Here is a 17,785-nt window from a genome sequence, read left to right on the forward strand (position 1 = left end):
AACACCATAATTTAAAGGCATCTATTCTTCTTCAGTCTTCCTGATTCATTGTCCAGCTTTTGTATGCATATGAGGTAATTGGAAATACATGGCTTGGGTCAGATGTACCTTAGTCCTCATAAGGCAGGCAGCCTCAGAGCCCAGCCCTTCTAAGAGACACCTGTTCTGGCTTATCCTCCTACACCCAGCAGAATAAGCTGCACGTGCTTCTGAAATTGTCCTTGACAAGACAACCACAGAACAGTCCATAGATGCCCTCAACCTGCCTCTGGGTAGAGACTTAACATCCTAATGAAAGAAAATCAACCTCTTCTTCCATCCTAGGGGATCAAGCCCTTGTCTAAAGAAAATGCATAGTCATCCCCAAGCTCTGAGCATGTGCGTGAAGGTCAATCCTGAATATTCATGATGAATTTACATTTCCTTGTCTGCTCTCTATGAAAGCCCACCTCCCCAAGTTGCCTGTGAGCAGTCTTAGAGGCAGCAGCCCCAACTGTCCCTTTCCTTGTACATGAAAATAAAGGCATCTTTCTGATCCGCCCCCTCGCCCTCTTGTTTTTTGGCTGCAACAAGTCATGCTGAGCAAAACCTGGGGTTCTTGCCTGGCAACACTCAAAGTGATCTCTTTGCTTTTCAACACTTTAAAGAGCCCTCTTGCATTAGATTTGTCCGATACAATATGTCATTTGATTTCTTGACTGCTGCTTCCATGGGTGTTGATTGTGGTGAGTGGCATCTGGTGTCTTAAAAGTTTATGAGTGGCATCTAAGATATATCTGTTTGTCCTGATCTGTCTGAAGCAAAGGAGAATGAAGAAAACCAAAGACACAAAATATTAGCCCAAAGGACTAAAGGATGACATGAACCAGACACTCCACCAGCCTGAGATCAGAAGAACTAGATGGTGCCTAGCTATCACCACCACCACCCTAACAGCGATCACAACAGGGCCCCTGACAGCATGGGAGAAAAATGTAGGGCGGAACTCAAATTCACAAAAAAACAAAAACAAAAAATACACAGAAACCCAGAGTTACTGGTCTGACAGAGACTGAAGGAACCCCTGAGACTATGGCCCCCGAACACTCTGCTAACTCAAAACTGAAACCACTCCTGAAGCCCACTTTCAAATATTATATAAGCCTATAAAACATAAATCATAAATAACACACGTGAAGAACGTGCTTCTTAGGCCAATCAAATATACGAGACCAAATGGTCAACTCCTGTCCAAAAGCAAGACGAGAGGGCAGGAAGGGACAGGAACTGGAGGAATGTGCATAGGGAACTCAAAGTGGGAAGGGAGGGTGTGCTGTCACATTGTGGGGATTGTAACCAATGTCATAAAACAGTATAAATTTTTGGATGAGAAATTAACTTGAGCTGTAAACTTTCACCTAAAGCACAATAAAAATTTTTAAAAATTACAAATTAAAATGAAGCTTTATATTTCTTAATATTTCTGATTAATAAGTGTTCTTAAAATATTTGAATGATAATAAAAATTCATAACAGTTGAAAGCAATTGAAAATTTATCTTAACAAATTTTATTGTTTGCTAATCTGCCTTCCTCAGAAGTTTATCATGTTAATTAATCACATATGAGTTCTTAGAAGTTCGTGATATTTATTACAGTTAAACATGGCTCAGTAGCTTCAGGGGTACAAAGTGTCTTTTGAGGATGATGAAAACATTCTAAACTCGGGTTATGAAAACGGTTGTACTAATCTTTGTTATTTACATGGTTTAACCCTTATTTAAGGAGCCCCCAATGGTGCAATGGGTAAGCACTCGGCTGCTAACTGAAAGGTAAGCAGTTCGAACCCACCAGCAGCTCTGCAGAAGAAAAGACCAGGTGATCTGTTTCTGTAAAGATTTATAGCCTATGAAACCCTATAAGGCAGTTCTACTCTTTTCTGTAGGGTCGCTATGAGTCGGAATTGATTTGACGGCACACAACAATAACAACCCTTACATGGTTTATTCTTCATATGGGTAAATCCACCTATCTTTTTTCCTTTATGATTATATTACAGGCACCATGATTAAAAAACACTTTCCCCACTCCAAGATTACGAGAGTGTTTACTTATATTTTCTTCCAATATGTTTCTTTTCATTTTTTACATTTATATCTTTACTTCATTTGGAATTTATCTGAATGTAAAGAGTTAGGTGGTTGTATGACTGTGTTCACCCTCCTTCAATGGCTAGACAGTTTTACGGAACAGCCCATCTTTCCCCCAATTGTTTTGAAATGGTGGCTTTATCATATATTAAATTCCTCTCTATCTCAACTTTCCTTTTTTTAAAAAAAAAAAACATGCTAATATACCCCTCGATTGGTAATACAGGTACAAAGTACAAAATTCAAGAGGTACAAAAGTGTATATGAGGATAAGTGAGTGCTCCCCCACTTCTGCCCACGGCCATGGAGTTTCCCCAGGTCAACCAGGGCTTTGACTCACATATCTACCATTCCAAAAGAACTCTATGCATACTAAAAATGTGCATGAACACTCTTATTTTTAATATAACAATCCATGCATACAGTTCTATAGTTTGCATTTTCATATCAATCAGTACATTTCTGTTGCCTCTTTCTTTGTAATGTCTGCACAGATTTCCATCGTATTAATTTATTCAACACAAGGACCCCTCTGAGGAGCTAAAAATTGTTTGTAATCTTTGGCTATTATAGCCAATACTGAAATGAATATCCATGTAGATACAGTTTTGTACATGTGTACAAATACTTAGCACAGACACTTAGAATAACATTTCAGAACAAAGGCTGTGTGCATTTTTAATTAAACCTTTTATTTTGAGATAATTATAAAGACTGAAGCAGTTGTAAAGAGAAATACTTAACCCCCCTATATTCTTTGCCCAGTTTTCCCCAATGGTAGCATCTTGTAAAACTACAGTACAACATCACAACTGGGATACCGGCATTGATATGAACAAGATACATAATATTTCCACAATGATACCTCATGTTGCCCTTTTATAACTACACTTATCTCTTACCCCCTCCCATCCTCTTCTTAATCTTTACATAAGTGGAATCAATAAGTATGTAACCTTTTGTGATTGGCTTTTTTTCACTCAACATAACACTCTAGAGATTCATCCAGTTGTAACATGTATCAATACTTCACTTCTCTTTACTGCTAAGTACTATCTGATGATATATATGTACCACAGTTTTTTTGTTTGTTTGTTTTTTTAACCAATCCCCCATGGAAGAACACGTGGGTTGCTTCCAGTTTGGAGTTATTACAAATAAAGATTCTATAAACATTTCTCCACAGGTTTTTGTGTGAACATAAATCCTCATTTCTCAGGGATAAATGCTCAGGAATGTAATTTTCTTAAAAAACTAAACATGCAAACTTGCATGTTTAGTTTTTTTTTTTTTTTTTTTAAGAAAAGGCCAAACTGTTTTCCAGAGTGTCTGTGCCATTTTGTGTTCCCACCAGCAAAATTCATGAGTGGCTCAATTAATTTTTGTGGAGACTGAGACTCAGGTTCCTTTTTTGCCTATGATGTCCAACTGCCCCAAAACCATTTACTGAAAAGACTACCTTGCCTCCATTGAATTGTTTTTGCTCCTCTGTCAAAAACCAGTTGTGCATATTTTTGGGGGTTATTGTTTGGGTCTTCTATTCTCTTCCATTGATCTATGTATCTATCCCTCCACCAATAGCACACAATCTTGATTACCACAGCTAGCTATATAAAAAAAAAAAAAGCTATATAATAAGCTTTAAAAGCTGGTAAAATTATTCCTCTTTTTTTTTTTTCAAAATTGCTTAAACTTTTCTAGTCCCTTTACCTTTCCATATTAATTTTAGAATAATCTTATTTACACCTACAAAAAAATCTTGCTGGGATTTTGATAGAATTTTAACAGGGAGTTGTTAAAAGCATTGTGTTAAACTTGTATATTAGCTTGGGGAGAGCTAGTATCTTTTCTATGTTGTCTTCCTCTCCACGAAAAATGTATGTCTCTCCATTTATTTATGTCTTCTTTCATATATTTCATCAGGATTGTGTATACAAATACTGAACATGGTTTGTCACATTTAAACCTACGTGTTCTAATTTTTTAAGCAGTTGTAAATGGTATTATATTTTTAATGCAATATCTACATGTACATTGTTAGTATATAGGAATACAACCACATTCTGTGGTTGATTATTTTATGCTTGTATACTGGAAGCTCGATGGACTCAGGTTCTGGAATCTGTAGGTTTACATCTCTTACCAAATGTGGAAGTTTTCATCCATTACATCTTCAATACTTTTTCAACACTGCCCTCCTTCTCCTCTCTTTCTAGGACTTCAATGACATGAATGTTAGATCTTTAGTTATAGCCTCACAGAACCCCTGAGAATTTGTTCAGCTTTTGTCAATCGATTTTTTGTCTAGTATTGTCAGATTGGGGAACAACATTGTCCTATCTTTCAGTCACAGATACTTTATCCCTCCAATTTGCTGTTGAGCCCATCTGCTGAGGTTTTTAATTTACTCCAGTTATTGTATTTTCACTTATAAAATTCCCATTTCATTCTTCTTTATGGCTTCTATTTCTATGCTGAGACTTTCTAATTCATTGTTAGGGCTTTCCATTTTTTCATTTGCTTCAAGAATATTTGTAATTGCTTTTTGAAGTATTTTTTATCATGGCTACTTTATAATCTGTCATTAATTCTAACATCTCTGCCAGTTCAGTGCTTGCATCTTTTGATTGTCTTTTTTTTCCCCCATTCAATTTGAGATCTTCCTGGTTCTTCATATAAACAGTAATTTTCAATTAAAATCTGGACATATTTGTATTGTGTTCTGAGACCTGAATACTATTTAAACCTTTTGCCTTAGCTGTCTTCCTCTGGCAATGGGAGAACATTGCCTCATTACTGCCATGTGGCAGTAGAAGTCTAGTTTTCCCACTCAAAATCCATTGATACCAGAGTGGAAGCTCCTCATTACTGCAAAGCAGGGTTGCAGAGCCCCCAGCGTGGTCCCCACAGACATTGTGGTGGGGTGGCCTCATTACTACTGGGAAATGTTGAAAATCCTGAGTCTTCACTAGGCCTCCTCTAAAACAACCCCAGCATGGAGGGAGAAGGGTACCTTGTTTTTTCCAGGTGAAGGTGGAAGTAGTCTTACCAAGTGGTCTCCAATGACAACCCAGCAGTGGGGCAGGGAGGACTCATTACTGGCCAGCAGGAATGAAAGGTTCTACTTGATCTTCTCTGGCACCATACCAACAGGGGGTGTTCAGGCACTTTGTTATAGCCTCTCAAGTGTGGATCTAGGCTTCCCACTTGGACTTTGATGGTGTGAGTGGGGTGAGGCCACAATTTTTTCTGTGTTGATTCATACAGTAGAGTAGTTATTGCCTAAAAGTGTTCTCTCTTGCTATACTGCCCCTTTCCTAGTTCTCTGTTAGAGACAGAAGGCTTCATTGGGGCTTTTTTGTTTGCATCATTGGTATTTCTTTGCTGGCTTCTTCAGCATCAAGTCTGGGGAATAAGAAGAATACCCAGGGAACAGATTACTGTGTTGTTTTTCTGGTCCTGGGGTCCCTAGTTTTATCCACCTTTCTGGTATGCATTCTTATCTACCTTTCAGAGTCTTCCTGTGTTTGTTTTATATATAACATCCAAGATTTTTAGCTGCACTTTATGGGAGAAATAGAAAAAATTGCATCTACTCCATTTTTCAAAAAGGATAAATCTGAATTTTTAATTTAGATAGCTATTACTTAATTGCCTTCCACGTTATTTTTGTTGTCAGGTACCGTTGAGTCAGCTCCGACTCATATCGACCCTATGCACAACAGAACAAAACACTGCCTGGTCCTGCATCATCCTCACAATCATTGTTATGCTTGAGCTCATTGTTGCTGCCACCGTGTCAATCCACCTCGTTGAGGGTCTTCCTCTTTTCCGCTGACCCTGTACTCTGCCAAGCATGATGTCCTTCTCCAGGGACTCATCCCTCCTGACAACATGTCCATAGTATGTAAGACGCAGTCTCGCCATCCTTGCCTCTAAGGAGCATTCTGGCTGTACTTCTTCTAAGACAGATTTGTTTGTTCTTTTGGCAGTCCATGGTATATTCAATATTCTTCACGAACACCACAATTCAAAGGCATCAGTTCTTCTTTGGTCTTACTCATTATCCAGCCTTCACATCCATACAACATGATTGAAAATACCATGACTTGGGTCAGGCACACCTTAGTCTTCAAGATGACATCTTTTCTCTTCAACACTTTAAAGAGTTCCTTTGCAGCAGATTTACCCAATGCAATGCGTCTTTTGATTTCTTGACTGCTGCTTCCATGGCTGTTGATTGTGGATCCAAGTAAAATGAAATCCTTGACAACTTCAATCTTTTCTCTGTTCATCATGATGTTGCTCATTGGTCCAGTTGTGAGGATTTTTGTTTTCTTTATGTTGAGGTGCAATCCATACTGAAGGCTGTGGTCTTTGATCTTCATTAGTAAGTGCTTCAAGTCCTCTTCACTTTCAACAAGCAAGGTTGTGTCATATGCCACCAAAAAATCAAACCCACTATCATCGAGTCAATTCTGACTCACAGCAACCCAACAGGACAGGGAAGAACTGCCCTAGAAGGTTTCTAAGGCTGTACGTTTTTACAGAAGCAGATATCTTTCTCCTGCAGAGCAGCTGGTGGGTTCAAACCACCAACCTTTTGGTTAGCAGCCAAGCACTTTAATCACTGTACCACCAGGTCATACCAATTTACACTTCCACCTCAGCTGCACCAATTACACTTCTGCAGAGTTGACCATGTTTAATGATACTCATTTTCACTGTCAGAAATAAGCACAACACAGAGTTCTGAGAAGGAAAAGTCTATCCCAATGCCTGGTGTCTTTTCCTTAATTTATTCTAAATCAAATTATATTTGACAAATATTCCATGAAGTTTGTGGTATTAGGACTATCCCTGGCTTCACTATTTCCCTTCGTGTACGCTTCTTTTTATTTTACTTAGCATTTTAGAGGCTATTTGTTTGTGTTACGTGAATAGCTATTTAAAAAAAAAAAACCTTAGTGGACAACTTTTATAAATAGTTGTTCTTCAGTGGCAGAAGTTAGCCAACATATGTGAGAAAATTAAGTGTGGGCAACAGCAGTTTCGTCAGATGAATAACCACGTCCACTTGCTTAGCCCTAGCACTTGATTATATCACATCTTTTTTGTCTCATAGTTCTTAAACGCTACTTTCAACACAGGTGTGAACAGAACATTCCAAGTAGAACAAGACAGCAATGAAGCTATGAAGCCCTATGATTTAAAACAGGAATACGACTAAAGCATCCTCCCTCAGTTAAAGCTTACTGCCATTAATTCACAGTCCCCAGGACATTTTCTGCTTGTTTTTTAATTCAAAGGTGGAAGATCCTGCTTTTCTCTAAAAGAAACATTATATGCATGAGGTAAAAGTATTAACTCCTTAAGGCCTTCAATATGTGTATAATTTACCAATTTCTGATAAAGTTATTTATGCAGAGTATTTTTTGGAAAAAAGAAGTGTATAAAAATATAACTCTACATACCATCCAGCTATAAACTACTGTACAAGTTTTGGAGCATCTCACTCTAGTAATTTTCCTATGCATGAATTTTTTTCTTCTTTTTATAAAATGGGCTCATACTATAAAGACCATTTTGAACCCTCCCTTATTCACTGAAAATCATAATGTGTGTTCCCATTTTGTTCAACGGTCTTCAAAAACATGACTTTTTAATGGATGTAGTAATACTCTACCTTGTGAATGTGCCATAATTTAAACATTCTTCTCTTTATGATATTTAAGTTTCTACATTTTTGCTGTTTTTAATAAAGCTGTAATGCACAGCCTGTAATATGAATCTGGCTGTATTTTTTCTTGGGATGGAAAGCTAGAACCTGGAGTAATGGATCACAGCTACTGGCAGCACAAAGCTCTCTCCTGGGGCAGGAAACACGGCTGTGCGTCAGGGCCAGATTCGTTCTTGGCCACACCATGGAGGGGAGGTTGCAGATCTGCCTCCCTTCGGCACGGCACTGCTGGTGTTCTCTTTACTTATCTCCTGCCCAGGGTATGGGGAGACAAGCCCAGGGCTCCTCCAGTTAGCTCAGAGATGTACTTGCCTGGAAACCAGATAAACTGAGTCACGTATGTGTGCTTCCTCTGGCTTGTGCTCTGCCTTTTCTCACCACTGGAGCAGCATAGAACAAAGTAAGAGTGTCAGTCGGCATTATTGATTGATTGCCTTCAAGTCAGAGTAGAAACGTGTTCCACAGGGTTTTCAGTGGCTGATTTTTCAGCAGCAGATCACCAGGCCTTTCTTTTGAGGTGCCTGTGGGTGGACTCAAACCACCAGCCTCTTGGTTAACAGCCAAGCACATTAACCCTTTGAGCCACCTGAGGACTGAGAAATATTTTTTTGCAGAAAATCCTGCTAATTTATTTCAGGACAAAACAATTTCCAGGGGTATAAATTATCTGAAGAAAAAGTGCTTTTAATAAGGTCCACAATATCTTGTAAGAAACACATTATCTATACATAAGTCATCTTTTATCTTTTTAGCTAAAATTTTGGCAACTAAATAAACAACTTCATCACAACATCTGGCTGGAGTACTGTATCTCTGACTACATTTTGCTGCCAAGAAGGTATCTGAAGCTGTTTTCTTTAATAGATCTTGTAAGTTATTTAGTTGTAAAAATGTACCTTCTCATATTATATTCTTCGAAACAAGGATGTTTTCTAGTGCAATCAAGACGGACAACAGCATCTTTACACAAAAGAAGTACTCCTCTGTCAGCTTACTTGGAAATACCCAGTTTCCATCAGCTGTTTACTCTTCTTGGAGCAGCCTAAGCAGGCGAGGCTTTACATTTTATTTATTCACGCCTTCTGCTCATTTTTCCATTGGGGTGTTAGTTGTTTTCTTTTTATGGTTTTGAGAAAATCTTTTAAGTATTGATATTAACCCTGTGTCTGTCATTTTTGTTGCAAATATTTTTCCCAGTTTTCGTTACCAACTGATTTTGTACGTGGTGAGTTTTTGTTTGGTTATTTTTAGCCACTCAGAAATATTTAAATTTAATATATTAAAATATCTTTTACTTTAGCATTTATTCATTTATTTTCACAGTTCAGGACAACCCCAAAAGCTGTATTTTCTTCTCCTAGTTTTATTATGATTTTAAAATATTTTAATTGTCAAAATGATTTTAATATTTTCATATTATAGTTTTTATATTGTTTTATCTTAGAAATATTTTATTATAATTTTATCCAGTTTATTATGATTTTAAATAATCATCTTTGAAAAATTATTTGATTCTTCATTGATTTTAATGCCACTTTTATCATATACAAAATTATATACTTACAGCCCGTGTAGTTGTACCACTGGGTTGCCTGTTGATTCTCAGGCTATTTACTGGAGGCTTATCATACATTTAACAACTTGTAACACAAGTATTCTCCTTTTTCATCACCATTACTTTTTCTTTTCTTCAAAATTTTAACTAGCTCACCTATTTATTCTTCTCAATGAACATTAGAATCAATAATTTAGGTTTCACAACAGAAATTATCTTCAATTTTAAACATAAGATTTAAAGTTTCTGATTAGTAAAGGGATACACCAGTGAACATGTGAAAAGACATTCAACCTGACTACTAATCATAAAAACCACAAGCTATCCATCATCTAGTAAATAAGTAAAAAATTTAACATCGATAATGTTTAGTGTTGGTATAAATATGGGGAAATGGGCATTTTCATAGACCACTGATGAAAAAGGAAATAGGTAGCATTATTTTAGAGGAAATTTGGTAGTATCAATCAAAATCGAAAACATGCCTAGCATTTGACCCAAAAATTTCATTTCTAGGAAACTCTCCCATAGACATTCTTACACACGTACACAAACATACAAAGTAGCTCATTGTGGCACTGTTTGCAATAAACCCAAACTGGAATCCACTTAAAAACCTACATAAATTATGGGGCATCCATACAATGGAATATTACACAGCTGTTAAAAAGAATGAAGCAGATTTATATGCAATAATATGAAAAAATGGCTAAGATATTACATAAAAAGGCAACATGACCAATACAATGCCCTTCACATTTTAAAATCAAAATATCTGTGTGTGTGTGCACGCCTGTGCATGTGTGTAGAAAAATATCTAGGAGGACTGATACAAAAAGGGCAATGATATTTATTTCTGGGAAACAGACATTAGAGATTAAAAAGAATATGCTCATACATCTTTTAAATAAAAAAAAATTTTTTTTTAAAGCAACGCCTACTTACTATTAACATCAGCTCTCCCTGGGTCCCCATCTTGGGTGTCTTTCTGTTCATTCAATCTTTAACTGGGAGAAAATTATCCGTACTTAGAGTTGGCCAGTGGATAATATGTGTGATTCTTCTGGCTGGCAGCACCTTTGCTGACATGGTGGTTTCTGAATCCCCTTCTGAGTTCTACCCTATTGCGCCAGTTCCTCTGCACACATTGGGTACTAAACTAGCATTCATTCTGAACACCTCTAAGTGACTGAAATGAGACTTCTCCACCTCCCACCTCACCAAGCAAAGAGTACTAGAAAGACCACAATCCTCGCACCCAATTCCCTGTGGGCTCTCCCTGCCTCCGCCATCCATGTACACAGTTAGATGGCTATGTTGCAGTGGGGAAGGGACCTCACTTAGGATGTACTTTATTCTTCCCCTCCAGCAGCACTCTCCAAATAAGGACTGTAAGTTTCTGGCAGCTGTAGTCTATGAAGTTATATAAAAAGTTGGTGTACAGAAGATCTGGTTTGTCAAAAAGCAGTATCCACAGGAGAGAGCCACCCAGTTTTTCAGACTGGCACTGAAATCTACTGTTGGCCAAAAATTATTATTCTCACTTCAGTTCTATCAGCCTTGCAATCAGTAGAAATTCTTCCAGGAATCTTGCAAAATACCACTGGTATTACGTTCTTATCTCCTTGTGAGTCACCACTATATTCAAGTGAAGTTGGGAGAGACTGCACCAGGGACTACTGGCCAGACGACACTGCAAACATGTTCTTCTGTAATTAAAAGTAAAGTCTAAAACATAGTAATGCTGTTGGGGAAAAGACGCCACAACCACAAAAATGTACGTGGGTACATACAACCCTTAGAATACTCTTCTACACCATGGATTTAAGCTCCTAGCTCCTAGCTGCTGCTCACTAATCAAGCATGGTGGGTCTCCAGGGTATTAATTCTCCCAAGGACCAAAAACCCATTTATTGTGTGTGTGCAGGGAACAGGGACATGTTTCCATGGCACCTGCTCTGAAGATGAGGAACAAGGAGAGAAAGGAATGAAGGGTGGCATTAAGGGATAGAGAGAGGGGCTGAAGTCTGAGTGGAAATAAGGTAGACAGTGGGAATAAGTAGGAGATTAATACCTGTGAGGTGATAGAAGAAAATAGAGTCCAAGAAGGGATTTAGAGAAAACCTCTATATATTATCAGTAGGAAATGGGAGCGCCACTGAAAAGGACAATCGACTTAATTTTTTCAGACTTAAAACTGGGATTTAGTACCACCAGAAAATAGTAGGTAAGCATGAAAGCAGAGAGAATTTATCACAGTTATCATTTCCACTGATAGGCATTTCTTTGTTCAAACAAAGACCCATTATAAAAAACAAAGCCACAATTATACTAACAGCTCGGCTTCTAGTGGTGTTCCCTGTAAAGAAACTTAGGAAAACACATAATATAAAAGGATGAATGTATGATGTTTCTTATTTATCTTGACAAAGATAAATGTGCTAGAAGCTTATCTTCTACTTTCTATTTTAAAAGTAGAAATCTAAGTTCAGCTCCTATTTTTCCTGCAATTTCCACATGTGAGAAGTGAACGACAATGTTTGGAATTAATTACCCAGTACCAGGAAAAGGCAATGGATGTCAGGATGTTTTTGGGTCTTGTCAGTTTATCACAGTTCGGTAAGGCTGGAAAGGAGGGGCAGAACAGCACTGAACTTGCAATTAGAGCAGTATATATACTGGAGTTCCAGGGTGGCACAAACAATTAGCCCTTGACTGCTAACCAGAAAGCCCGGTGGTTCGAGTCCACCCAGAGGTGCCTCAGAAGCAAGTCCAAGCAATTTACTTCCAAAAAAAAAAACCACAGCCATTGAAAACCCTATGGAGCACCGTTCTCCTCTGACACACATGGGGTCACAACGCGTCAGATGTGAATCTAGGGCAAATAGTCTGGTTGATTTTGGTGTCCTGGAGTGGGCAAAATATAAAGTGTACTCTGACCTCAATCCAAGGTCAAAAGAAAACAAGGGAATTCCACAACCCAGGGCAATATGCCCTAGTGGCACAGTGGTTAAGAGCTACAACTGCAAACCAAAAGGTCAGCAGTTCAAATCCACCAGCTGCTCCTCGGAAACCCTATGAGACAGTTCTGTTCTGTCATAAAGGGTCATTATGAGTCGGAATCAACTTGAAGGCAATTTTTTTTTTTTTTTTGCAGGGGGGCAATATACAGAAAGTGGGGTAGTGGTCCCTGGGAGTCTTTCTGCAATGGTCAATGGATGCTTATCTGTCAATGGCTTGGATTTCTAGAGTACCACAGCCCCAGCAGAGCCAGAAGTGTGACTGGCAGAGCTAGGAAGGACCTCATCCCTAGGGAGGAGATCAAATCTTGAACAGGAAGAGAGTTCTGAACTGGAGCCACTCAGTCTGCCTGAGGTTTGGAAACTCAAACACTGAAGCTTTGCTGTCGCCAGAAAGCACCAAGAAGGGTTACCACAGGACGGGCAGTGGTGATGATGGGTCACGAGCTTTGGGCACCATGCCAGGGTTGTGCAAGTAGTAGCAACACACAGAAGCATTTTGAAGGAGTTTTCTATTATTAGTAGTGGCATAATATCACATCCACTTTCAAATAACAGAATCTTCTGAAAGGTGAAATTGTTCATTTTAAAGTCTATGGTTAATGACGGTTTCATGGAACCTTGGGAAGATGAATCTGGAAGAGCTGGCAGACCACCTAGCTTCTGCCAGGCTCTAGTGTAACTTGCTCTTTGACTTTGAGCATCACTGCTTGGTCTTCCAAGACCTCAGTTTTCTCACCCTAACAGTCTCTAAGGCTCTCTTTGAAAGCTCTTGAAGCCTGTGGATTTTTGTCATGGGGCTCTTATTACAAATATTTTCTTAGTAAAAATTATCCTGTATTTTGATGTTCCTAATTATTCAACAAGTCCAAAGGGAATAACTGCACTCCACACTGGATGTTCAGAATGTTCAAGCCTGAGCCTGCTTCACCTAGGCCTTCTGAAACGTAGACACAGCAACAAGCATACAAGGCCTTAGGTGGCAGAGATCCAAAAATCAGGAGGGAACAGTGCTCAGAGTGGGAAGGAGGGAGGTCAGTCATGGTAGAAATATTGGGACACAGTGGTCATTTAACAGGAAGCAAACTGCAACTTAGAAAATACACCGAGTGAAGCAAAAAATCAATCAATCAAACAGATATTCAGTCAGGGTAAGTTACATGGTGCACTGGGGAGACCAGATCCATGAGTAAAAGACTTGGATCCTGTGAGACCTTGAGTAAGTCACAATCTTCAAGGCTCGGGTTCCTATCTGTAAAATAAGGAGGCAGGATACTTATGTGACAGTCAAGGAAAAATGGACTTTCGGCGCAATAAGACAAGTGAAGCAGAGACAGATACTATATGGACCTAATTTGAGGGAGAAAAGCTTTAGGTTTCTGATGGCGCTGCCTGGGACCACTGCCCAAGGGCTCAAAATATTGCACACAGGAATCTTTTTTTACTAACCTACTAAGTCCTTACAAAGTTCCTTTCCCTTTGGTTAGAAATGAGCAAAAGCAGGGTTAATCTCTTATGTCTTTTTCAAGTAGTGAAATACAATGTAAAGAGAACAATCTGCCACAGATGATACAGAAAGGTAAGGAGGATACTCAGAAAGACTGGCCCCCAAAGGAGTTAAAAAAAAAAAAAACCAATGGCATGCCCCCACACCTTTGTCCCCTAAAGTGCCACAGATCACAAATATCCAGCAGAGGTCAGGCCTCTGTATGGTCCTTACTACCATATTTTTTCACAAATCACACATGGGTTATACGTTTTTTTGCCAACTATGCAACTCCCAGCGCGTGTTATTTTCATAAGCATGCTATGCCAATTATTTTTCACATGTTGCTGACTTTAGTTGACATTAAGAAGACATAATTAAACTATGAAATAAGCTGACTAGTTAAAGCAACCGACTGCTAACCAAAAGGTCAGCAGTTCAAAACCACCAGCGGCTCCATGGGAGAAAGATGTGGCAGTCTGCTTCCACAGAGATTCGGAGTCACTGATTCAGAATCAACAGAACAACAATTGGTTTGGTTTTTTTGGTTTAATATAACCAAATGGTTTCACTTAAGACAACCTGATAAGGTTTTCACATTCAACTGTTGAGCTAACGCACTAAACGCACTATAATTAGCAACTTAAATTAACAGAAACAAAGGCACAGTTTCAACAGTTTATTTTCTAACTACCGGGGGCCTACCAAACTCAATCCATGACTTTTCGGCCATGGCTTATACGTTTATCATACAATTATGACCAAGAGTAACATTTTTGGGCTCCTTTTCAACGGCACTGGTTTTTTTTTTTTTTTTTATATACACATAAGCAGGAGATTAAAGAAAATAAACAGGATGAAAGGAAATGAACAGAACGATACGGTTTACCTGTAATATGGGAAGACGGGTGAATGAGGCCAAAATTCACTTCCAGAAATGTCACATGCCAGAGCTCTTTTACTTAATTTCATCTTTTCCATGCGTTACATATGTAGGTGCATTATTTATGTGGGTGTGTTCTTTGCAAAAAATCCGACAGTCTGATACTGAGGTAGCTGGAGGTGAATTCAGAGCATGTAAAGATTAAATTTTTCTGACCTCAGTGGGCAGGTGCCACCTGTGAATTCAAATCCTTAACAATAACACTCTGACAGTAGGTGTTATGGGTTGAATTGTGTCCCCTCAAAAGGTATGTTCAAGTCCTAACCATCAGTACCTGTGAATGTGACCTCGTTTGGAAATAATGTTTGCGGATGTAAAAACTAACATGAATCCCACTGCAGTGTTATCAGGTGCCAAGTCAGTTCTTAATCGTAGTGACCATATATACATCAGAACAAAACACTGCCCAATCCTGCTCCATCCTCTCAGGTGTTGCTGTGTTGAGCTCACTGTTGCAACCACTGTGTCAGTCCATCTCATTAAGGGTCTTCTTTTTCACCGACCCTCTACTTTAGCAAGCATGATGTCCTTCTCCAGGGACTGGTCCCTCCTGATAACACAGGAAAAGGGTAGGCCTAATCCAACATGACTGGTGTCCTCGTGAAAAGAAGAGTCAAAGAAACAGAGACACAGAGGGAAGACGATTCTGTAAAGACGGAAGCAGAGACTGCAGTGCTGCTGCCCCAAGTCAAGGAACAGCTGAGGCTGCTAGAAGCTCAAAAGACGAAAAAGGAGCCTTACCCCGCTGCCCTGCGCCAGAGCTCTAGAAAAAGAACAGACCTGCCAACACCCTGAATTTTGGACTCTAACCTCCAATGCTGTGAGAGAACACATTTCTGTAATTTTAAGCCACCCGGTTTGTGGTACTTTGTTATGGCAGCAGCCCTAGGAGACCCATACGGTAGCTCACGGAGAAACGCTCACTGATCACCTCTACCTTATCTCCAGAGATTTTCAAATGGCTCTCATCTCCTGTTTCTCCCCTCTTTTCTGACTCATAGCGACCCTATAGGACAGAGCAGAACTGCCCCATAGGGCTTCCAAGCAGCAGCTGGTGGATTTGAACCGCCGACCTTCTGGTTAACAGCCGAGCTCTTAATCACTGTGCCACTAGGGCCCCAACTATCTACCGTATAATAAGTCTCTAATGATACTTTAACAAGAATCTGGAAAGGGCAGCTACATTTCACCTTTGTCCTGCTAGGGTTTCACAAGATTGGCAACAGGCATCTAGTTTGAAACCTGTCATTATAAAACCATACTCATCTAGCAAAGGAAAAAACCCAAATCGTAATTCTCTGCTTGGAGTCATCAGAGAAAGCAAAAACAATAGCAGGGAAAAGGGTCAAAGAGCAACTCTTTAGCTTATGAAATCATAGCCTGTTTTGTGAAATTTGTAAAATCGTAGCCTGCATAGTTCAAATCATCTTCCGAGGAGCCTAGAGGGACTTGGAGATTTTCATCACCACACTCTCATTCTACCCAATAGGACTACATTTACTCATCTTTCTGGATAGCCAAGAAATATGGTGCATCTTGTAAATACAGGTTGGTTACTTCAGGGAGGGGGGCTAGGAATTAACTTTAAACCTATCACATAGTTTCAAGTTATTTCCCCTGAGATTTCTCACCAGGCCACAGCACTGGAAGCCATAATTTCCATATTTATTGGAAACAGCATCTCAGCCAAACTGGTGCTGCATGTCTTCACAGTGAGACCTCACCCTGGGAAATAGAATTAACTTATACTATCATCATAAGCGGAGCCCTGGTGGAGCAGTGGTTAAGAGCTACAGCGGCTAACCAAAAAGATCAGCAGTTCGAATCCACCAGCCACTCCTTGGGAACCCCATGGGGCAGTTCTTCTCTGTCCTGTAGGGTTGCTATGAGACAAAATTGACTGGACAGCAACGAGTTTTACCATCACAGGTGTCCAGGGTCTTTTTCAGGAAATTGTTATTTGGCCCCCTAATTCAGAGTACGTTTCCTTAAATGCACTGCATCTTAGCAAACACTGTAATATAAGAAACTGATTCCTAACTCAGTAAACCTCCTTGCCAGATAAATCAAAAAGTTTAAATCTGTGCAGCTAATATCCATTAAAAAAAAAAACCTGTTGCTGTCGAGTCAATTCCAACTCATAGCGACCCTATAGAACAAAGCAGAGCTGCCCCATAGGGTTTTCAAGGAACAGCTGGTGGATTCAAATTGCTGACCTTCTGGTTAGCAGCGGAACTCTTAACCACTGCGCCACCAGGGCTCCTGCAGTGCATAGCAAATGATAATAGAACCAAACGGCTATTTTTTTTTTAAACCTGTGTGTCCCTCAGCAGCATTGCTTCGCCGGTCTTTATCATTATGCATCTCATTCTACAAGGTTGTTTCACTACCTATATATCTATGAAAACTGTGTGTATGTCTGTATATGTACGTGTGTATACAGGCTCATTTAAATCTAGACTATGATGAAACATTGATGATAAGGGATGCTGTATGTGGCGTGTGTAATATATCTGATTGTTGGATTTTAAAACCACTGCTGATGTCTGGCATTATATAATTATTTCATGCATGCTTCCAGCTCAGAACGGAGCTTCCTACAAATTTGGAGTTTACTTTTAGCTTTCCTTTGTTTTAGCAATATTAATTCCTCTTGAGAAATAGGCAGCAGAGTCAGCATGAACATTAACGTGTCCACCAAAAAAAAAAAAAAACCCGACATACAAACTCTGTAGTAAGAGAAAAATTCTCAGAAATCAGGTGAAATTAGTTAATTGAGAACACACTGGTTATTGTCCAAAGCTACTAAGAACCCTATATGTCCTTAAGAAGTTTCTCATTGAAGTATGCGACTCAATTCACGTTTCTTAATTGAACTGAACTAGGAAATAAAGAGCATTGACTGGGACAGTC

At 39.2% G+C, this 17,785-nt stretch overlaps 1 protein-coding gene across 12 annotated transcripts in view; it reads right to left on the bottom strand.

The window, feature by feature from the left end:
* Nucleotides 1–17,785, bottom strand: part of ENOX1 (ecto-NOX disulfide-thiol exchanger 1) — a 744,157-nt gene that overhangs the window by 527,842 nt on the left and 198,530 nt on the right. The gene's annotated exons all lie outside the window — the stretch shown is intronic.

This window comes from Loxodonta africana, chromosome 17, assembly GCF_030014295.1.
Source record: "Loxodonta africana isolate mLoxAfr1 chromosome 17, mLoxAfr1.hap2, whole genome shotgun sequence".
Classification (NCBI taxonomy): domain Eukaryota; kingdom Metazoa; phylum Chordata; class Mammalia; order Proboscidea; family Elephantidae; genus Loxodonta; species Loxodonta africana.